General features: G+C 37.3%; 1 non-coding gene across 1 annotated transcript; it reads right to left on the bottom strand.

Annotated features, from left to right (window-relative positions):
- Positions 1–24,406: 24,406 nt before the first annotated feature.
- LOC130938561 (small nucleolar RNA R71) lies at positions 24,407–24,510 on the bottom strand. Its single transcript, XR_009069722.1, has one exon. It is a non-coding gene; the product is annotated as a small nucleolar RNA R71 (small nucleolar RNA).
- Between the last annotated feature and the right edge of the window lie 222 nt (positions 24,511–24,732).

The raw sequence follows: 24,732 nt of genomic DNA, 5'->3' as shown, positions 1-24,732 counted from the left end.
CGGATTCTCTTGAATGCCGCCATCAGTTCTAGCCTATACCACGAAGACTCTGATCTCACGGAATGGCTGGCTCGTTTGTCAGGCGAGCACTCGGTTGTCAGGCGATCAACCATGCATTGTGTATCAGGAATCCAAGAGATATTCACCCAATCTAAGGTAGAACGGAGGTGGTTGTCAGTCACACGTTCATAGGTGAGAATGATGATGAGTGTCACGGATCATCACATTCATCAAGTTGAAGAACAAGTGATATCTTGGACAAAGAACAAGCGGAATTGAATAGAAGAACAATAGTAATTGCATTAATACTCGAGGTACAGCAGAGCTCCACACCTTAATCTATGGTGTGTAGAAACTCCACCATTGAAAATACATAAGAACAAGGTCTAGGCATGGCCGTGAGGCCAGCCTCCCAATGATCTAAGAACTAGATGTCCAAAGATGAAAATACAATAGTAAAAGGTCCTACTTATAGAGAACTAGTAGCCTAAGGTTTACAGAGATGAGTAAATGACATAAAAATCCACTTCCCGGCCCACTTGGTGTGTGCTTGGGCTGAGCAATGAAGCATTTTCGTGTAGAGACTCCTCTTGGAGTTAAACGCCAGCTTTAGTGCCAGTTTGGGCGTTTAACTCCCATTTTGGTGCCAGTTCCGGCGTTTAACGCTGGAATTCCTGAGGGTGACTTTGTACGCCGGTTTGGGCCATCAAATCTTGGGCAAAGTATGGACTATCATATATTGCTGGAAAGCCCAGGATGTCTACTTTCCAACGCCGCTAAGAGCGCGCCAATTGGGCTTCTGTAGCTCCAGAAAATCCACTTCGAGTGCAGGGAGCTCAGAATCCAACAGCATCTGCAGTCCTTTTCAGTCTCTGAATCAGATTTTTGCTCAGGTCCCTCAATTTCAGCCAGAAAATACCTGAAATCACAGAAAAACACACAAACTCATAGTAAAGTCCAGAAAAGTGAATTTTAACTAAAAACTAATAAAAAGTATACTAAAAACTAACTAAAACTACTAAAAACATACTAAAAACAATGCCAAAAAGCGTATAAATTATCCGCTCATCAACATACGTTCCAAAGGGACATGTAAAAGTAGTTTTCTCCTGATCTTCTGGAGCAATATGGATTTGAAAATCGCCAGTATAACCATCTAGAAAATAGTAGTGTGATTTACCTAACAGGCGATCAAGCATTTGATCGATGAAAGGCAATGGGTAGTGATCCTTGCGAGTGGCCTGGTTCAAGCGCCTGTAGTCAATGCACACCCTCCAGGAATTTTGAACTCTCGTAGCCATGAGTTTCCCATGCTCATTCTTCACTGTGGTGACACCAGACTTCTTTGAAACCACTTGTACCGAGCTAACCCATTTACCATCCGAGATTGGATAGATGATGTCAGCTTCAAGCAGTCTGGTCACTTCCTTCTTTACAACTTCCAAAATGGTGGGGTTCAACCGCCTTTGAGGTTGACGGATAGGCCTCGCTCCCTCCTCTAGAAAAATCTGGTGCTCACAGACCTGAGGGCTTATACCTACTATGTCCACTAAACTCCACCCAATAGGTTTCTTGTGTCTTCTCAGCACACTAAGCAGTTGCTCCTCTTGTTGGGAAGTGAGTTCCTTTGCAATAATAACTAGAAGCTTTTGATTGTCCTTAAGATAGGCATACTTGAAGTGGGGTGGAAAGGGCTTCAACTCCATTTTCAGCTCATGGATTGGTACTTGATCATCTGGAACCACTGTAGGTAGCAAGTGATGCCAAGGTATCTTAGGCTAGTTTCCCAAGCCTTTTTCTATTTTTTTCATTAGGTTTTATGCACTTTCTTAAGCTATAAGTAAGTATTTGGATAAGAATTGCATGCATCCCTTGATTTAATCAAACTTGGTTATTTATGTGCTTTTCATGAGGTTTTTATGCCAATTTTACTTGATAATTAAATGATGTAATTACCTTGTGAATTATAGCAAACTTTGATGAAAGTTTGTGTTTGATGATAGGTGGAAAGGAAGCCAAGGAAGGAAGAGCAAAGAGGGCCATGAAAAGAATCAAAAGGAAGCAACGCTGGTGGCCAAAGTTAGCTCACCAACATTGCCTCAAACGTTGAAGGAAGAAGGAAGAGACCAACGTTGGAGCCAAAGTTGGTTCTCCAACGTTAGGTCCAACGTGCATGCTAAAAGGGGTGCAAAGTTGGAGCCAAAGTTGGCCTCCAACTTTGCCTCAAACGTTGGCCAAAGAAAAGTTCATAGTTGGAGCCAAAGTTGGACTCCAACTATGACTCAAACTATAAAAGAAGCTAACGTTTGAGCCCAAAGTTGGACCTCAGACTACCGCAAACGTTGAGTATAAAGAAGGTTCATAGTTGGAGCCAAAATTGGACTCCAACTATGACCCCAACTAAAATCAAGAGACCATAGTTGGAGCCAAAGTTGGACTCCAACTATGGGTCCAACGTTGAGGCTAAAAGAGTGCCAACATTGGTGGTCCAATGTACACGATAAAATTCAAGTATAGGAGATTGTGAAAATATGCAACAATACGTACGCGTGTATGACGCGTATGCATGGGTGTGTAATTCAGCCTATCGACGCGCACACGTAGAGCATGCATACACGTGGGTAGGCTAACGTTGGTGGTCCAATGTTGGGTCCAACGTTGAGTCCAACGTACATGACAAAGTTCTAAGAAAAATTGTGAAACGATGCGTACGCGTGTAGCACGCGTACGCGTGGATGAGGAACTTTGACAATCGACGCGCACGCGTAAGACACGCGTACGCGTGGATGAGCGACTTTGAACTCCAATAATAGGTCCAGTGTTAAGCCCAACGTTGGGGTAAACGTGAGGGCCAACGCCCCAGCCTTGTTTGGCAACGTTTGAGCCCAAATGTTGAACTCCAACGTCAATCTCACTCCAATACAGAAAGGCATCAATACAAAGTATGAACGTTTACTTCTAAACATCCTCATCAACAACCGCTCCCAACTAGCTTCAACAGAGGCCAAAGGGCCCAGTCCAAGTACTTGAAGACTGAATGAAGAAAGTGTATAAATAGGATAGATCTTAAGTTAGAAGGGGGGCTTACGGATTGAGTAATGTAACTCTGCCAATTTACTTTCTCTTCACTTTTAGTTATATAGCAACGTACTTTTCAAATTCACTTTCCATTCCCAGAGCTATGAACAACTAATGGATCAAAAATTAGTTTTCATTCTGTTGTAATTAGGGAGCTCTGTTGTAATTCAATGGATCAAAATTAGTTTTCATTCTCTTCTTCTTTCTTTTCTCTTGATTTTGCTAGAAAGCATTCGGTCTTCATCCAATTGGGTAATTATCTTGGGAAAGAAGTTACCCATAATTGGATCTCCTCGGAACCTTGGGAGAGGAATAAGGAGATCTTGCTAGAATTGCTTTCTCATGTTGGACCGGATTGGTGTTTGGATGGATATTGTGACATTTAATCCTACCAATACTTTGATCTGAAAATACATAAGGTATAATCAATGACCACACTTCATCTCTTCCCATGAGCAATTAAATCAAGGAATTGGACAATTGTTCAAGTATTGCCAAGGAGATCAATGAATGAATTGATTGAGGAAGAGATGAGAATGAACTTGATCCGGAGAATGCAACATCACCTAAACCCAATGAATTCCCCATTTCTGATCTACCCATTCTCTTTAAATTCTGTTTTTTACTTTAATGAATAATCACCCCATTCCCATTTATTTTCCTACACTTTAAGCTTCTGCACTTTAATTTCCGTTGTTTACTTTCAGTTATTTACATTCCATGCAATTTACTTTTCCCGCCATTTAATTTTCCGCATTGCCAATATCAAACCTGCTTAGTTCAACTAGAACACCCCTCCAATTAAAGTTGATCAACCAATCAATCCCTGTGGGATTTGACCTCACTCTATTGTGAGTTTTTACTTGATGACAATTCGGTATACTTGCCGAGGGAAAATTGTTGAGAGACAAGTTTCCGTGTATCAAGTTTATGGTGCCGTTGCCGGAGATTGATTTTGGATTGACAATGATTAAATTGGAGGATCACTAGATTGAACACTTTTCTTTTCTTTTGTTGTTTACTGTTCTTTTCTTTTGCACTTTTAGTTATTTTTTCTTGTTCATTTAATTTCCAGCTCAACTAATCCACTAACCACACTAACTATTTGATTAATTTCTCTAACCAAATTTTTGTTAACTTTGTGCTTCCCACTTGCTGTTTACTGGTGCACAAAATTGTGATCATCAACAATGGCTCCAATGACTTGGTAGCTCTCACACGTGAATTACACTTAGTCACAACTCCGCATAACTAACCAGCAAGTGCACTGGGTCATCCAAGTAATACCTTACGTGAGTAAGGGGTCGATCCCACAGAGATTGTTGGTATGAAGCAAGCTATGGTCATCTTGTAAATCCCAGTCAGGCGGATTTAACTGGATTAAGAGATTATTGGTTTAAATAAAGATAATAAAATAAACATAAAATAAAGATAAAGTTACTTATGTAATTCAATGGTGGGAATTGCAGATAGGTGTATGGAGGTATTGTGTTCCTTCTGAATCACTGCTTTCCTACTTCTTCCTTCTAGTTTTTCATCACTCCTCTCTATGGCAAGCTGTATGTAGGGCATCACTGTTGTCAATGGCTACATCCCATCCTCTCAGTGAAAATGGTCCAAATGCTCTGTCACAGCACGGCTAATCATCTGTCAGTTCTCAATCAGGTTGGAATAGAATCTAGTGATTCTTTTGCGTCTGTCACTAACGCCCAGCCTTCAGGAGTTTGAAGCTCGTCACAGTCATTCAATCCCGGAATCCTACTCGGAATACCACAGACAAGGTTAGACTTTCCGGATTCCCATGAATGCCGGCATCAATTCTAGCTTATACCATGAAGATTCTGATCAAGGAATCCAAGAGATATGCGCCCGGTCTAAGGTAGAACGGAAGTGGTTGTCAGTCACCCGCATTCATAGGTGAGAATGATGATGAGTGTCACGGATCATCACATTCATCAAGTTGAAGTGCAACGAATATCTTAGAACAGGAATAAATCGAATTGGATAGAAAATAGTAGTAGTTGCATTAAAACTTGAGGTACAGCAGAGCTCCACACCCTTAATCTATGGTGTGTAGAAACTCCACTGTTGAAAATACATAAGTGAAAGGTCCAAGCATGGCCGAATGGCCAGCCCCCAGATCTAAGAACTAAACATCCAAAGATTGAATAATACAATCAAAGATATCTAATAAACTAGTGAAAAGTTCTATTTATACTAAACTAGCTACTGGGGTTTACAGAGGTAAGTAATTGATGCATAAATTCACTTCCGGGGCCCACTTGGTGTGTGGTTGGGCTGAGCTTGATCTATCCACGAGCTGAGGCTTCTCTTGGAGTTGAACGCCAAGTTGTAACGTGTTTTGGGCGTTCAACTCTGGTTCGTGACGTGTTTCTAGCGTTTGACTCCAGAATGCATCATGGAACTGGCGTTGAGCGCCAGTTTACGTCGTCAAATCTCGAATAAAGTATGAACTATTATATATTGCTGAAAAGTTCTGGATGTCTACTTTCCAACGCGGTTGAGAGCGCCCCATTTGAAATTCTGTAGCTCCAGAAAATCCATTTCTAGTGCAGGGAGGTCAGATTCCAACAGCATCAGCAGTCCTTTGTCAGCCTCCTATCAGAGTTTTGCTCAGATCCCTCAATTTCAGCCAGAAAATACCTGAAATCATAGAAAAACACACAAACTCATAGTAAAGTCCAGAAATGTGAATTTAGCATAAAAACTAATGAAAACATCCCTAAAAGTAACTAGATCATACAAAAAACTACCTAAAAACAATGCCAAAAAGCGTATAAATTATCCGCTCATCACAACACCAAACTTAAATTGTTGCTTGTCCCCAAGCAACTGAAAATCAATTAGGATAAAAAGAAGAGAATATACTATAAATCCCAGAATATCAATGAATATTAGTTCTAATTAGATGAGCGGGACTTGTAGCTTTTTGCTTCTGAACAGTTTTGGCATCTCACTTCATCCTTTGAAGTTTAGAATGATCGGCATCTATGGGAACTTAGAATTTCGAATAGTGTTATTGATTCTCCTAAGCACTTTGTTTTCCAGTATTACCACCGGATACATAAATGCCACAGACACATGACTGGGTGAACCTTTTTAGATTGTGACTCATCTTTGCTAGAGTCCCTAGTTAGAGGTGTCCTCCAGAGCTCTTAAGCACACTCTTTTTGCTTTGGATCATGACTTTAACCACTCAGTCTCAAGCTTTTCACTTGGACCTGCATGCCACAAGCACATGGTCAGGGACAGCTTGATTTAGCCGCTTAGGCCTGGATTTTATTTCCTTGGGCCCTCCTATCCATTGATGCTCAAAGCCTTGGATCCTTTTTACCCTTGCCTTTTGGTTTTAAGGGCTATTGGCTTTTTCTACTTGCTTTTTCTTTTTCTCTCTTTTTTTTTGCCAAATTTTTTTTTCGCAAGCTTTTGCTTTTTCATTGCTTTTTCTTGCTTCAAGAATCAATTTCATGATTTTTCAGATTGTCAATAACATTTTTCTTTGTTCATCATTCTTTCAAGAGCCAACAATTTTAACATTCATTAACAACAAGATAAAAAATATGCACTGTTCAATCATTCATTCAGAAAACAAAAAGTATTGTCACCACATCAATATAATTAAACTAAATTCAAGGATAAATTCGAAAATCATGTACTTCTTTTTCTTTTGAATTAGAAACATTTTTCTTTTAAGAGAGGTTAAGGACTCATGGAATTTATTTATAACTTTAAGACATAGTTACTAAACACTAATGATCATGAAGCAGAGACACAAATATAGATGACATAATAAGCATAAAAACCGAAAAACAGAAAAAAAATAAGAACAAGGAATGAATCCACCTTAGTGATGGTGGCGCTTTCTTCTTGAAGAACCAATGATGTCCTTGAGTTCTTCTATATCTCTTCCTTGCCTTTGTTGCTCCTCCCTCATTTCTCTTTGATCTTCTCTAATTTCATGGAGAATGATGGAGTGCTCTTGATGTTCCACCCTTAATTGATCCACATTGTAACTTAAATCTTCTAAGGAAGTGTTGAGTTATTCCCAATAGTTGTTGGGAGGAAAGTGCATCCCTTGAGGCATCTCTGGGATTTCTTGGTGATGAGCTTCCTAATGCGTCTCTTGGGTTCCATGAGTGGGCTCTCTTGTTTGCTCTATCCTTTTCTTAGTGATGGGCTTGTCCTCCCCAATGAGGATGTCTCCTTCTATGATAACTCCAGCTGAGTAACATAGATGGCAAATAAGATGAGGAAAAGCTAGCCTTGCCAAAGTAGAGGACTTATCGGCTATTTTGTAGAATTCATGGGAGATGACTTCATGAACTTTTACTTCCTCTCCAATCATGATGTTATGAATCACGATGGCCCGGTCCACAGTAACTTCAGATCAGTTGCTAGTGGGGATGATGGAGCGTTGAATGAACTCCAACCATCCTCTAGCCACAGGCTTGAGGTCCAGTCTTCTTAGTTGAACTGGCTTACTTTTGGAGTCTCTTTTCCATTGAGCTCCTTCTACACATATGTCCATAAGGACTTGGTCCAACCTTTGATCAAAGTTGACCCTTCTAGTGTAGGGGCGTTCATCTCCTTGCATCATGGGCAAGTTGAATGCCAACCTCACATTTTTCGGACTAAAATCTAAGTATTTCCCCCGAACCATTGTAAGATAATTCTTTGGATTCGGGTTCACACTTTGATCATGGTTCCTAGTGATCCATGCATTGGTATAGAACTCTTGAACCATTAAGATTCCGACTTGTTGGTTGGGGTTGGTTAGAACATCCCAACCTCTTATTTGGATATCATGTCGGATCTCCAGGTACTCATTTTTCTTGAGCTTGAAAGGGACCTCGGGGATCACCTTCTTCTTGGCCACAACATCATAGAAGTGGTTTTGATGGGCTTTGGAGATGAATCTTTCCATCTCCCATGACTCGGAGGTGGAAGCTTTTGTTTTTCCTTTCCCTTTTCTAGAGGATTCTCCGGCCTTAGGTGCCATCAATGGTAATGCAAAAACAAAAAGCTTATGCTTTTACCACACCAAACTTAAAATATTGCTCGCCCTCGAGAAAGAGAAGAAAGAAAAGAAGAAGAAGAAGAAGAAAATATGGAGGAGAGGGGGAAAGGTGTATTCGGCCAAGAAGGAGAAGAGAGGTTTGTGTTGTGTGAAAATTAAAGAGAATGGAGGGGTTTATATAGGGAGAGGAGAGGGGGTAGGTTCGGCCATTTAGGGTGGGTTTGGGTGGAAAAGAAATTTGAATTTGAAGGTAGGTGGGTTTATGGGAAAGAATGGAAGGATGTGAGTGGTGAAGGGGGTAATTGGGAAGAGAGATTGAGGTGATTGGTGAAGGGTTTTTGGGAAAGTGTGTTATAGGATTGATTAGGAGGTAAGGTGGGAATATGTTAGGTGGGGATCCTGTGGGGTCCACAGATCCTGAGGTGTCAAGGATATACATCCCTGCACCAATTAGGCATGTAAAATGCCTTAGCATACCATTCTGGCGTTTAAACGCCGAAGTGATGCACGTTCTAGGCATTCAACGCCCATGTGTAGCATGTTTCTGGCATTGAACGCCAGTTCCATGCTCTGTTCTGGCGTTGAACGCCAGCCAGATGCTCCTTACTAGCGTTTAAACGCCAGTAAGTCATTTCTCCAGGGTGTGATTTTTCTTCTGCTGTTTTTGGTTCTGTTTTTAATTTTAATATTTTTTTCGTAACTCCACATGATCATGAACCTACTAAAACACAAAATAACAAAAAAAAATAAAATTAGATAAATAAAAATTGGGTTGCCTCCCAACAAGCGCTCTTTTAATGTCATTAGCTTGACAGTGGGCTCTCATGGAACTTTAGAGAAGTTCAGACCACGATGAAGTCCTCCCAACACCAAACTTAGAGTTTGAATATGGGGTCTTCTCAAAACCAAACTTAGAGTTTGGTTGTGGCTTCCCAACACCAAACTTAGAGTTTGACTGTGGGGGCTTTGTCTGACTCTGTATTGAGAGAAGCTTTTCATGCTTCCTCTCTATGGTTGCAGAGGAAGAGCCTTGTACCTTAAACAAAACGTAGTCCCCATTCAATTGAAGGACTAATTCTCCTCTGTTAACATCAATCACAGCTTCTGCTGTGGCTAGGAAAGGTCTTCCAAGGATGATGCATTCATCTTCTTCCTTTCTAGTGTCTAAGATTATGAAATCAGCAGGGATGTAAAGGCCTTCAACCTTTACTAACACGTCCTCTACTAATCCATAAGCTTGTCTTACTGACTTGTCTGCCAATTGTAATGAGAATAAGGCAGGCTATACCTCAATGATGCCCAGCATCTCCATTACAGAGAATGGCATAAGATTTATGCCTGACCCCAGGTCACACAGAGCTTTTTCAAAGGTCATGGTGCCTATGGTACATAGTATTAAGAATTTCCCAGGATCTTATTTCTTTTGAGGTAGAGTTTGCTGAACCCATGTATCAAGTTCACTAATGAGCAAGGGAGGTTCACCTTCCCAAGTCTCATTACCAAATAACTTGGCATTCAGCTTCATAATGGCTCCTAGATATTGAGCAACTTGCTCTCCTGTTACATCTTCATCCTCTTCAGAGGAAGAATAATCTTCAGAGCTCATGAATGGCAGAAAGAGATTTAATGGAATCTCTATGGTCTTTATATGAGCCTCAGATTCTTTTAGGTCCTCAATAGGGAACTCCTTCTTATTTGAGAGACGTCCCAGGAGGTCTTCTTCACTAGAATTTTCGTCCTTCTCCTCCCTTGTGCATTCGGCCATATTGATTACATCAATGGCCTTGCACTCTCCTTTTGGATTTTCTTCTGTATTGCTTGGGAGAATACTGGGAGGAGTTTCAGTAACTTTCTTACTTAGCTGGTCCACTTGTGCCTCCAAATTTCTGATGGAAGACCTTGTTTCACTCATGAAACTTAAGGTGGCCTTAGACAGATCAGAGACTAAATTTGCTAAATTAGAGGGGCTCTGCTCAGAATTCTCTGTCTGTTGCTGAGAAGATGATGGAAAAGGCTTGTTATTGCTTAGCCTATTTCTTCCACCATTATTAAAGCCTTGTTGAGGCTTTTGTTGATCTTTCCATGAGAAATTTGGATGATTTCTCCATGAAGAATTATAGGTGTTTCCATAAGGTTCACCCATGTAATTTACCTCTGCTATTGCAGGGTTCTCAGGATCATAAGCTTCTTCAGAAGCTGCCTCTTTAGTACTGTTGGATGCATTTTGCCATCCATTCAGACTTTGAGAAATCATGTTGACTTGCTGAGTCAACACTTTGTTCTTAGTCAATATGGCATTCAGAGCATCAATTTCAAGAACTCCCATCCTTTGAGGCATCCCATTATTCACGGAATTCCTCTCAGAAGTGTACATGAATTGGTTATTTGCAACCATGTCAATAAGTTCTTGAGCTTCTGCAGGCATTTTCTTTAAGTGAATGGATCCACCTGCAGAATGGTCCAATGATATTTTGAAAAACTCAGATAGACCATAATAGAATATATCTAATATGGTCCATTCTGAAAACATGTCAGAAGGACACTTTTTGGTCATCTGCTTGTATCTTTCCCAAGCTTCATAGAAGGATTTACCATCTTTTTGCTTGAAGGTCTGAACATCCACTCTAAGCTTGCTCAACTTTTGAGGAAGAAAGAATTTATCCAAGAAGGCCGTGACCAGCTTATCCCAGGAGTCCAGGCTATCTTTAGGTTGTGAGTCCAACCATGTTCTAGCTCTGTCTCTTATAGCAAAAGGGAAAAGCATGAGCCTGTAGACTTCAGGATCTACTCCATTTGTCTTGACAGTCTCACAAATCTGCAAGAACTCAGCTAAAAACTGATAAGGATCTTCATATGGAAGTCCATGAAACTTGCAGTTCTGTTGCATCAACGCAACTAATTGAGGTTTCAGCTCAAAATTGTTTGCTCCAATGGCAGGAATTGAGATGCTTCTTCCATCAAACTTGGACGTTGGTTTAGTGAAATCACCAAGCATCCTCCTTGCATTATTGTTGTTGGGTTCGGCTGCCATCTCCTTCTCTTGTTCGAAAATTTTAGAAAGGTTGCCTCTGGATTGTTGTAATTTAGCTTCTCTTAGTTTCCTTTTCAGAGTCCTTTCAGGTTATGGATCAGCTTCAACAAAGATGCCTTTTTCCTTATTCCTGCTCATATGAAAGAGAAGAGAAAAAGAAAAAGGAAGAGGAATCCTCTATATCTGGACAAAGAGGATCCTTATTATTAGTAGAAGAAGAAAGGAATAAGAGTGGAGAATCCAATCACAAGGGTGAGGATAGAGGCAGTGATTGGAGATGAAGAAAGGTGAAGAAAAGTGTTAGTAAATAAATAAATAAAAAGAAAAAGAGAAGAGAGGGAAAATTAAATTTAAAATAATTAAAAAGAATTTTTGAAAAAGAGATGAGATATTTTCGAAAATTAAAGAGGGAAAAGTAGTTAGGTGGTTTTGAAAAAGATAAGAAACAAACAAAAAGTCAAAAAGTTAGTTGAAAAAGATATTAAAATCAAATTTGAAAAGATAAGAAGATAAGAAGTTAGATAAGATATTTTGAAATCAAATTTTTGAAAAAGATAAAATTTTGAAAAAGATATGATAAAAAGATAAGATAAGAAGATATAATAAAAAGATAAGATTGAAAAAGATTTAATTTTTAAAATTAAAATTAATTACTTAACTAACAAGAAACTAAAAGATAAGGTTCTAGAATTTAAAGATTTAACCTTTCTTAACAAGAAAGTAACAAACTTCAAATTTTTGAATCGATCATATTAATTGTTAGCATAATTTCAAAAATTAAGATAAAATTAAGAAAAATATTTTTGAAAAATATTTAAAAAGATTTTCGAAAATAAAATAAAAAAAATAAAAAAAGATTTAATTTTTGAAAAAGATTTTGAAAAGATAAGATTTTTAAAATTGAAAATTTGACTTTACTCTGTAAGAAACAACTAATTTTAAAAATTTTTGACCAAGTCAACTCAAATTTTCGAAAATTATGAGAAAATTAAGGAAAAGATATTTTTTATTTTTGAATTTTTAATTATGAGAGAGAAAAACACAAATATGACCCAAAACACAAAAATTTTGGATCAAAACACAAGATGCATGCAAAAACACTATGAATGTCAAGATGAACATCAAGAACACTTTGAAGATCAGGATGAACATCAAGAACATAATTTTAAAAAATTTTTGATGCAAAGAAAACATGCATGGATTCTAACAAACGAAAAATGCATATGAAAAACAACAAAAGATGCAAAACAAGAAAACATCAAGATCAAACAAGAAGACTTACCAAGAACAACTTGAAGATCATGAAGAACACCATAAACGCATGAATTTTTGAAAAATGCATAATAATTTTTTAAAACATGCAATTGACACTAAACTTAAAAATTGACTCAAGACTTAAACAAGAAACACAAAATATTTTTGGTTTTTATGATTTTATAATTTTTTTGTATTTTTATTATTTTTTTTGAAAATTATATTTTTGAAAAATGAAAATAAAGAAAAAATTTTTGAAAGATTTTTTAAAACTTTTTTGAAAGGAAAATAAAAAGAAAATTACCTAATCTGAGTAACAAGATTAACCGTCATTTGTCCATACTCGAACAATCCCCGGCAACAGCGCTAAAAGCTTGGTGCACGAAATTGTGATCATCAACAATGGCTCCAATGACTTGGTAGCTCTCACACGTGAATTACACTTAGTCACAACTCCGTACAACTAACCAGCAAGTGCACTGGGTCCTCCAAGTAATACCTTACATGAGTAAGGGTCCTATCCCACAGAGATTATTGGTATGAAGCAAGCTATGGTCATCTTGTAAATCCAGTCAGGCGGATTTAATTGGATTAAGAGATTATTGGTTTAAATAAAGATAATAAAATAAATAGAAAATAAAGATAAAGTTACTCATGTAATTCAATGGTGGGAATTTCAGATAGGTGTATGGAGGTTCTGTGTTCCTTCTGAATCTCTGCTTTCCTACTTCTTCCTTCTAGTTTTTCATCACTCCTTTCTATGGCAAGCTGTATGTAGGGCATCACCGTTGTCAATGGCTACATCCAATCCTCTCAGTGAAAATGGTCCAAATGCTCTGTCACAGCACGGCTAATCATCCGTCGGTTCTCAATCAGGTTGGAATAGAATCTAGTGATTCTTTTACGTCTGTCACTAATGCCCAGCCTTTAGGAGTTTGAAGCTCGTCACAGTCATTCAATCCCAGAATCCTACTCGGAATACCACAGACAAGGTTAGACTTTCCAGATTCCCATGAATGCCGCCATCAATTCTAGCTTATACCACGAAGATTCTGATCAAGGAATCCAAGAGATATGCGCCTGGTCTAAAGTAGAACGGAAGTGGTTGTCAGTCACGCGCGTTCATAGGTGAGAATGATTATGAGTGACACGGATCATCACATTCATCAAGTTGAAGTGCAACGAATATCTTAGAACATAAATAAATCGAATTGGATAGAAAATAGTAGTAGTTGCATTAAAACTTGAGGTACAGCAGAGCTGCACACCCTTGATCTATGGTGTGTAGAAACTCCACCGTTGAAAATACATAAGTGAAAGGTCCAGGCATGGCCGAATGGCCAGCCCCCAGATCTAAGAACTAAACATCCAAAGATTGAATAATACAATCAAAGATATCTAATAAACTAGTGAAAAGTTCTATTTATACTAAACTACTTACTAGGGTTTACAAAGGTAAGTAATTAATGTATAAATTCACTTCCGGGGCCCACTTGGTGTGTGCTTGGGCTGAGCTTGATCTATCCACGAGCTGAGGCTTCTCTTGGAGTTGAACGCCAAGTTGTAACGTGTTTTGGGCGTTCAACTCTGGTTCGTTACGTGTTTCTGGCGTTTGACTCCAGAATGCAGCATGGAACTGGCGTTGAGCGCCAATTTACGTCATCAAATCTCGAATAAAGTATGGACTATTATATATTGCTGGAAAGCTCTGGATGTCTACTTTCCAACGCTGTTAAGAGCGCGCCATTCGAAATTTTGCAGCTCTAGAAAATCCATTTCGAGTGCAGGGAGGTCAGATTCCAACAGCATCAACAGTCCTTTGTCAGCCTCCTATCAGAGTTTTGCTCAGGTCCCTCAATTTTAGCCAGAAAATACCTGAAATCACAGAAAAATACACAAACTCATAGTAAAGTCCAGAAATGTGAATTTAGCATAAAAACTAATGAAAACATCCCTAAAAGTAACTAGATTAAACTAAAAACTACCTAAAAACAATGTCAAAAAGCGTATAAATTATCCGCTCATCATTTTCCTTTTTGCCTGCTCAGTGTATGACAGGTAGAAGAGGAGCTTCAACCTCTTTTGGTAGTGAACCTAAGAGGACCCTCCTTAGATTAAGGAGGGAAGCAAGAGGCAAGGGAGTAGTTGGAGAAGAAGAGTTGGAGGAAGACCAAGACATTGTTTTGGAGGAAGAGGCTCACAATCATGCTGGAGAAGATGCTGGTAACCATGCTCCACAAGAGAGGAGAGTTCTAGGTTCCTACATAAATCCCAATCCTAGAAATTGTGGGAGCGGCATTCTGAAGCCACCCATATGTGCCATCAATTTCAAAATCAAGCCACAACTAATCACATTGGTTCAAAAGAATTGCTCTTTTGGAGGAAGTGCCCAAGAAGACCCCAACCAATATCTAACCAACTTCCTGAGGATATGTGATACAGTGAAGTCTAATGGTGTCCAAGCAGATACCTAGAAGCTGCTGTTGTTTCCTTTTTCTTCAGAGATAAGGCAGCAAAATGGCTAGAGTCATTCCCTAAGGAGAGCCTCACAACTTGGGAAGATGTGGTAAGCAAGTTCTTGTCTAGATTCTATCCTCTTCAAAGAATCAATAGGCTGAGGGCTGAGGTCCAAACCTTTAGGCAACAAGAGGCTGAAACACTCTATGAAGCATAGGAGAGATTTAAAGAGTTGACAAGAAAATGTCCGCCTGACATGTTCAATGAGTGGGTTCAACTACACATCTTCTATGAAGGATTGTCCTATGACTCAAAGAAGGCTCTAGACCACTCTTCTAGAGGGTCTCTCAACCAGAAGAAAACCATAGAGGAGGCCATTGATGTCATTAAAACAATAGCAGACAATGAGTATTTCTATGCCTCGGAGAGAAGCAACACTATAGGAGTAATGGAGCTCAACCACATGGATGCCAACCTAGCTCAAAACAATTGATGACCAAGCAATTGGATGACCTCACCAAGAGGATGGAGAAGAGTCAAGTTACAGCCATCACCACTCAAGCACCACCAACTTCGAAAGGAGCAGTTGCAGAGGAAAAAAGAGAACGGGAGCAAGTTAACTATGTTGGGAACTCAAGACAACCCCATGACCCTTACTCTAAGACTTACAACCCTGGTTGGAAGAACCACCCAAACTTTGGGTGGGGAAACCAACAAAACCAAGGCCAAGACCAGAGACCTCACAACTCCAACCACTATAACAACTCCACCTACCAACAACCCAACCAAAGATCATACTAAGCCCCACACAATAATTCTTTCTAACAGCCATATCAAGCACCAAATGGCCATCCTTAACCCCCAAACTCCAGTATGCCACCATCATCAGAAGATAGACTCTCCAGGATTGAATCCTTACTTGAAAACCTCTGCAAGGAAGTCCAAGACAACAAGACATTCAAGGAGGAAGTAATATCTAATATGCAAAACCAGGGAGCTACCATCAAGAAACTAGAATCTCAAGTAGGATATTTGTCTCAGCAAATTCCTAAACCAACTGACAGCTTCCCAAGTGATACTGAGAAGAATCCAAGAGGAGAGACAAAGAATGTGAGATGGGAAGAATGCAAGGCAATTACTTTTGCAAGTGAAGAGATCTTGGAGGAAGGAGTTGACAAGCCATTAGGACAGATCCAAGAAGTCCCAAAGGAGAAGGTGGAAGAAAAAGAACAAGGGACAAACTCTAAACAAAAAAGGAATCAAGAAAGGAAGAAACCTTGAAACCTTATGTGCCACAAGCACCATTCCCTCAGAGACTCAAGGACAGTGAGAAAGAGAGGACATACACTACGTTATTGGATGTATTCAAGTCCATTCATATCAACATCCCTTTCCTTGAGACCCTCAAAGGGATGCCAACTTACATTAAATGCATGAAAGAGTTGCTAGCTAAGAAGAGCACCTTAAAAGGGGGACAGACAATGGTGATGAATAAGGAATATAGTGCCCTTATCCAGAAGAACTTGCCTACAAAGAAGAAAGATCCAGGAAGTTTTCACATACCTTGTGTTATAGGCAATACAGCCATTGACCAAGAACTTTGCGATTTGGGGGCAAGCATAAATCTCATGCCCTTATCTCTCATGAAGAAGTTGCAGATTAATGAGCTGGAACCCTGATGAGCGGATAATTTATACGCTTTTTGGCATTGTTTTTAGTATGCATTTAGTATGTTTTAGTTAGTTTTTATTATATTTTTATTATTTTTTATTTAAAATTTACTTTTCTAGAATTTACTATGAGTTTGTATGTTTTTCTGTGATTTCAGGTATTTTCTGGCTGAAATTGAGGGACCTGAGCAAAAATCTTATTCAGAGGCTGAAAAGGGCTGCAGATGCTGTTGGATTCTGACCTCCCTGCACTCGAAGTGAATTTTCTGGAGCTGCAGAAGCCCAATTGGCGCGCTCTCAATTGCGTTGAAAAGTATACATCCAGGGCTTTCCAGCAATATATAATAGTCCATACTTTTCCCGAGATTTGATGGCCCAACAGGCGTTCCAAGTCAGCTTCAGAATTCCCGGCGTTAAACGCCGGAACTGGCACAAAAGTGGGAGTTAAACGCCCAAACTGGCACAAAAGCTGGCGTTTAACTCCAAGAAAAGTCTCTACACATGGAAGCTTCAATGCTCAGCCCAAGCACACACCAAGTGGGCCCGGAAGTGGATTTTTACGTCATTTACTCATTTCTGTAAACCCTAGGCTTCTATTTCTCTATAAATAGGACCTTTTGCTATTGTATTTGAAGAATCTTTCAATCTTCGGATCATCTTTTGATCATGTTTTTATGATTGAACCCTCTTTGGGAGGCTGGCCATTCGGCCATGCCTAGACCTTGTTCTTATGTATTTTCAACGGTAGAGTTTCTACACACCATAGATTAAGGTGTGGAGCTCTGTTGTACCTCGAGTATTAATGCAACTACTATTGTTCTTCTATTCAATTCAGCTTATTCTTGTTTTAAGATATCACTTGTTCCTCAACTTGATGAATGTGATGACCCGTGACACTCATCATCATTCTCACCTATGAACGTGTGCCTGACAACCACCTCCGTTCTACCTTAGATTGAGTGGATATCTCTTGGATTCCTTAATCAGAATCTTCGTGGTATAAGCTAGAATCCATTGGCTGCCATTCTTGAGAATCCGGAAGGTCTAAACCTTGTCTGTGGTATTCTGAGTAGGATTCAGGGATTGAATGACTGTGACGAGCTTCAAACTCACGATTGTGGGGCGTTAGTGACAGACGCAAAAGAATCACTGGATTCTATTCCGACATGATCGAGAACCGACAGATGAATAGCCGTGCTGTGACAGAGCGTGTTGAACATTTTCACTGAGAGGACGGGACTGTAGCCATTGACAACGGTGATGCCCAACATACAGCTTTCCATGGATAGGAGTAAGAAGGATTCGATGAAGACAGTAGGAAAGCAGAGAGACGGAAGGGACAAAGCATCTCCATACGCTTATCTGAAACTCTCACCAATGAATTACATAAGTATCTTTATCTTTATTTTATGTTTTATTCATCTTTTAATTATCAATCCTCCATAACCATTTGAATCTGCCTGACTGAGATTTACAAGATGACCATAGCTTGCTTCATACCAACAATCTCCGTGGGATCGACCCTTACTCGCGTAAGGTTTATTATTTGGACGACCCAGTGCACTTGCTGGTTAGTTGTGCGAAGTTGTGATAAAGAGTTGAGATTTCAATTGAGCGTACCATGTTGATGGCGCCATTGATGATCACAATTTCGTGCACTAAGTTTTTGGCGCCGTTGCCGGGGATTGTTTGAGTTTGGACAACTGACGGTTCATCTTGTTGCTTAGATTAGGTAATTTTATTTTATGTTTAAGCTTTTTACTTTTTGAAATTTTTTAAAAAATGCAAAAAAATATTTCTATTTTGTTCTTCAGAGTTTTTAAGAATGGATTCTAGAGTTTCATGATGATTTGTTGAAGTTTGTCTGGCTGTGAAGCCATGTCTAATCTTTTGGACCGAGGTTTCAACTTATCATCACAAGAGCTTGTTGATTTCTATCAATTTTGTTATTGTGAGCAATGATCTGCTAAAGCTTGGCTGGCCATTGGCCATGTCTAGTGTTTTGGACCAGAGCTTTCACTGAAAGCTTCGCTGGCTGTGAAGCCATGTCTAATTCCTGGACCGGAGTCTTAGACTAGCATTGCAATGATTCCTGGAATTCTCATTAAGAATTTTGAACCCTTGTTTTTCTTTTCCACTCAATTTTCGAAAAAGCACAAAAATAATTTATAAAATCTTCAAATCAAAAATATTTTTATGTTTCTTGTTTGAGTCTAGTGTCTAATTTTAAGTTTGGTGTCAATTGCATGTCTTTATTCTTCTAATTTTCAAAAGTTACATGCATTATGTTCTTCACTTGATCTTTAAGTTGTTCTTGATGATTTCCTTGCTCTGATCTTTAAATTCTCTTGTCTTGAGTGTTTTGTTGTTTCTCATATGCATTCTCAATTTGTTAGTGTCAATAGTATACAAACTTCTAAGTTTGGTGTCTTGCATGCATTGTTTATTTGATCTTAGTGGCATTTTGATTATTCCTCATCATTAAAAATTCAAAAAAAAAATTTTAATTTGTGTCCTTTCAAGTCAATAATACAGAGAATTGAAGATTCAGAACATGCAGCAGAGGAATTACACAGAAAAAGCTGGGCGTTCAAAACGCCCAGTGAAGAAGGAAAACTGGCGTTTAAACGCCAGCCAGGGTACCTGGCTGGGCGTTTAACGCCATGATGATACAAGAGGGAAGATTTTGTTTTTAATTCAAATTTTTTTCCAAGTTTTCATAATTTTTCAAAATCAACACTACAAGAAAATGGAGCATTTGTAACAAAAAATTTGTATCAAATTTAAAATTGTTACAAATTATGATTTTTTTGTAACAATAATTGTTTATTGTTACAAAATAAGAATATTTTGTAACAACAAAAAAAATTGTTACAAAATATTTCAATATTTTGTAACAACGTAAGTTCTTTTGTTACAAATTATGTTGACTTTCGTATCGAATTGTTATTTTGTTGCAAAATATTATAATGTTTTGTAACAAATGATTATATTGTTGCAACAATTCAAAATATTTTGTAACAAAATATCTATTTGTTTCAAAAGCTCTAAATATTTTGTAATAAAAAATTAATTTGTCACAAAATACAATATTTTTGTAACAAGTTATTTATTTGTCACAAAATTTATAGATTTTTTGTAACTAATAAAAATTTTTGTTTCAACATATTAAATGTAAGACTTCAGCGAATTTTTGAAAATTAACATAATGAGTTATTTATGATTTATTATATTTATTTAATATTTTATATTCAAAGATTTATTTTACTAAAAATATTTAAATCAAATTAATAATATTTTCAGTTTAAAATTATTTTAAAAATTAAATAATAAGTTATTTATAATTTATTATATTTATTTAAAATAAATTTTTAGAAATTTTTATATTAAACAAAGTGTTTTTTTATTTAAAGTTTTAGTAATTGAAAAAAATATAAAAATTTTATATGATTTGATTTAAATATTTGAAATTTTTTAATTCAATATTTTAAGTTTTACAAATAAAAAATTAATTTAATTATCTTTAATTTTATTTTAATTAGTATTTATTTAAAAATAATTTATAAATTTATAATTAAATAATATTTTTATATAATTATTATTAAATTAAAATTAAATTTTAATTATTATACTACCATTATTTTTGTTAAAAATATTTAAATTACCCAAACTCTAACCCTAATACAACCCACACTCACCCCACCCCCTAAACCTAGTAACCGCCAGCCCTCTCCCTTCCCAAAGCACTCACCCAGCGCCCAGCGGAAAAGAAAAGAAAGTAAGAGCAAGGGAAAATAGAAATAGGGGAAAGAGAAAGAAGAGACGGAGAGGGGGAAGGAGGGGAGGATGGCGCCGGCGGGCATCACTGCCGCCGCGCCGTCGTGTCACATCCAGAGGAGAGAGGGCGCCGTTGAGGAAGGGCCAAGGAGATAGAGAGCGTTGCACCTTCCACGAGTGAGCTGTCGGAGTCGTCGTCGTCGCGCCCAACCACCATCGTCGCCGTTCAAGCCACCGGACTGCCGCATGCAAGGAGCTTTCCGTTTCGCCGCCGCCGTTACTGATAGCTCCTTGGCGTCGCAGCCGCTTCTCCTCATCTCTGTCACATTTTGAAGTTCCAGCTCCTCCCTCTTCTATTGAATTTCAAAACATATGAAAGCCTCTGGTTATTTTATGTTTTCTGAATTTTTTATGTTTCTGATTGTTATTTTCTTAGGAATTGTTTCCTGAATTTTTTCTTGGTTATGATTTTTGATCTAATTATTTGGTTTCACTTTTTTTTGGGCATATTTCTGCTGTTAGGTAAGTGGGATTCTTTTAATTTTATTTGGGCATACCAGGAGATGCAGATTCCAGGCCATGGCCAGAAACGGTCCCTCTACCTCTGGATGCTTCAAGTGAGTGATTGTACTAATTAAGTGCTAAGATTATAATTAACTGATATTAAATTGAATTTTCGTAGGGTCAATAGTTGAATCAGTAACTGATGGTACTAATTTCAGCTTTAAATTCAGTAAACAATATATGAATGCCCTTACTAATACAGATATCTACACGTGAAGGTTGAAACCGTTCCATGGAAATTGAGTGTGTAAAAGTGAAGTTGTATGATATATTTGTATGTCTTTTGATAACTATTTTCACTTTATTGATTCAATGTTAGTATGTGATGTGAAGACTTAAGGTTCAATGATTACTTCCAGTAGAGTTGTTTGACTTTTTATTTGACATTTTGTCTTTCAGAAGCATATGATGTGCTTCATCCAAATGGAAATATTACAATCAGATGGGATATTATAAGCTCGACATCAGATGGTTATGTTGTAAGTATATTCTTTTAGAATCATACATGGTTTCGAAATGATTTCATTTATTTTGTTCTGTTAAAAGCTTGATCTTGCTAAAACACAATTGAGTCTACTGCAAGTTGTTGTTACATTAAACAATTTCCAAGAATACCGTCACATCTCGGCACATAAAGTTCTGCTATGTTGTATTGTTGGTATTTTTCTCGTAGTATATATATAGGTGGAGAATTCTTTTATGATGTAATTTTTTTCTGATGTTGCTTTTTCTGTTCTCGTTCGCAGGCTCAAATGCGGGATTTAAGTGGCTTTGTTGAGGCAAGACAGCAACTTTTGACTCTGAAACCAAATCATCGCATGAACTGGATTGGTTTTTCCGTTGCCCATCATTTGAACTCTAAGTAAGATTTGGATTTATATCGAGTTAAATGCTTTTCCAATTGATGCTCTCTGAACTGCCTATGTAAAGTACTAGTAGCATGTTGATTTTAGAGCATATGCTTCAGTTCATTAATGTCTCTTCTTTATTACTATTGATTTTGACTTCATATGTGTAAGTATAACTGGCAGTACACCCAATTGTATTTTCTTCTATACTTGTTGGGATACTTTGCTAGAGATTCCTTGTTTTAGCTTATATAAAACTACAAGGACCTAAGCCTGATCTGATATGGCCTAGTGTATCTGTGCATGTAGGAAGTGAGAGTTTCTGGCCTTCCTTCTTTATTATCGTGTTGTCAGAGTTTCTCTTTTGGTTTAAAGGAAGTAATTTAAATTTGGTTTCTTTTGGTTGTTTTTCATGTTCTTGTGTTTTGACATGAATGTCACTTTCCTTGTATGGAACTTTGTGAGTGTAAAAGCATGAAAAACAGGTCAAGTATATTTGTGATTGAATGATGATTAATTAGCCCAAGTTTTATATATTGAATTGTCAATTCTTGATAATTTGTATCCTTGATTAGTATACTTTAATTTGTATATGGATCTATTTATCACATTTTACTTGTGTTATGGTTGAAAAATGACAAATGTCCTATTATTTAGTTTGATAAATTTGGTTGGGTATTGTTGAGATATAAGTTGTGAATTGGTTGTGTTTGTTGGAACCGTGGACAGTGGAAATATCCAAGTTTTAGGGGAGGTTCTGTCGAAATTTTTCTAAACATTTTGGATAAAACTTAGTGGAAAAATTATAATTAGTGTTATATCTTGTTTCTAACTTTTTTATTTCGGTTTTTCTTATTTATAGGAGTGCTGAAATGGTGACCATATACTACCTTGAAGGCTCAAGAATGTTTTGATGCATAGAGACACTAATCTATGTTAGAACTTTTATGTTAGAACTTTTATGTTTTGGTTGAACTAATCAATGTACTCACTAGCTAATGTTATTTTGTTTCAAGACAATTTTAGCTAAAAGGATCTTGTTTGACTTATGTATGTTTTTGCATATTATATACATGTAAACTTACTTATTAAAATTGTTAATATATTAGTTAATTTAAAAAATAATTTAGTAAATTATGCATGTAATTTGTAATAAAAAAAAGTTGTTACAAAATAATTAATTTGCTTTCGTAACTAAAGAAAAAAAATGTTACAAAATCATGTTACATTTTGTAACAAAATTTTTTGATAGGAAAAAAAATTGACTGTCACGAAAAATACTTTCAAGATCAAAATTTGTTATCATTTTTGTAACAGCTTCTGGTTTTTTGTATCAGAAAAAATTGTTACAAAATATGGTATTGAATTGTAACAGTTCCATTTTTTGTTACAAAAACTTTTGTAACGGGACTTACTGCAATGGACCATTTTTTTGTTACAAAAAACTTTTGTTTCAAAATTTCGACGTTTTGTAACAATATTTTTTGTTACAAATGTGCCTTTTTCTTGTAGTGCAAATCTTTTTCAAACCATATCTTTTCAATCATATATTTTCAAAATCAATTTCTTTCCATCCTCAAAAATACTTGCCTACAATTAATGATTTGATTCAACATTTCAAGTATGTTTCCTTTTCTGTTAAGAAAGGTTTAATGTTTGAATCATATCCTTTAAATTTCTTGTTAGCCAAGTCATTAATTTTAAAAATCAAATCTTTTTAAATTATTTCTCAATCATATCTTTTCAATCATATCTTTTTAAAACCATAACTCTTCAATCATATCTTCTTAATCACATCTTTTTCCAAATAATTTTCAATCTTTTTGATTTCTAATTTCAAAATCTTTTTCAAAAATCACTTTATTTCTTTTCCAACTTTAGTTTTCGAAAATCATTCTTCAATTTTTCAAAAATTTCTTCAAAATCTTTTAATTTATTTTCGAAAATTCTTCCCCTCTTCTCACATCCTTCTATTTAAGGACTAACACTCCTCCACTATCAACAATTCGAACTCTATCTCTCTTGATAAGTTCAAATTCTTCTTATTCTACCTCCTCCTTCTATTCTTCTTTTCCTCTGACATCTCAAGGAATCTCTATACTATGACATAGAGGATTCCATATTTTCTTGTTCTCTTCTCTTTCATATGAGCAGGAGCAAAGACAAAAGCATTCTTGTTGAGGCTGACCCTGAACCTAAAAGGACCTTGAAGCGAAAGCTAAGAGAAGCTAAAGCACTATTCTCTGTAGAGGACCTAACAGAAATCTTCAAACAAGAAGAAGACATGGCAGCTGAAAACAACAACAATGCCAACAATGCAAGAAAGGTACTGGGTGATTTTACTGCACCTACTCCCGACTTCTATGGAAGAAGCATCTCTATCCCTGCCATTGGAGTAAACAACTTTGAGCTTAAGCCTCAATTAGTTTCTCTAATGCAACAAAATTGCAAGTTCCATGGACTTTCATTGGAAGATCCTCATCAGTTTTTAGCTAAATTCTTGCAAATCTGTGGCACTGTCAAGACCAATGGGGTTGACCCTGAAGTCTACATACTTATGCTATTCCCTTTTGCTGTAAGAGACAGAGCTAGGATATGGTTGGACTCACAACCTAAAGAAAGCCTGAACTCTTGGGAAAAGCTAGTCAATGCCTTCTTGGCAAAGTTCTTTCCACCTCAAAAATTGAGTAAGCTTAGAGTGGAAGTCCAAACCTTCAGACAGAAGGAAGGTGAATCCCTCTATGAAGCTTGGGAAAGATACAAACAATTGATCAGAAAGTGTCCTTCTGACATACTTTCTGAATGGAGCATCATAGGTATCTTCTATGATGGTCTGTCTGAACTGTCCAAGATGTCATTGGACAGCTCTGCTGGAGGATCTCTTCATCTGAAGAAGACGCCTGCAGAAGCTCAAGAACTCATTGAAATGGTTGCAAATAACCAATTCATGTACACTTCTGAAAGGAATCCTGTGAACAATGGGATGAATCAGAAGAAAGGAGTTCTTGAGATTGA

The sequence above is a fragment of the Arachis stenosperma genome, chromosome 6 (genome assembly GCF_014773155.1).
Source record: "Arachis stenosperma cultivar V10309 chromosome 6, arast.V10309.gnm1.PFL2, whole genome shotgun sequence".
NCBI lineage: Eukaryota > Viridiplantae > Streptophyta > Magnoliopsida > Fabales > Fabaceae > Arachis > Arachis stenosperma.
This window is presented reverse-complemented; position numbering and strand designations above follow the sequence as displayed.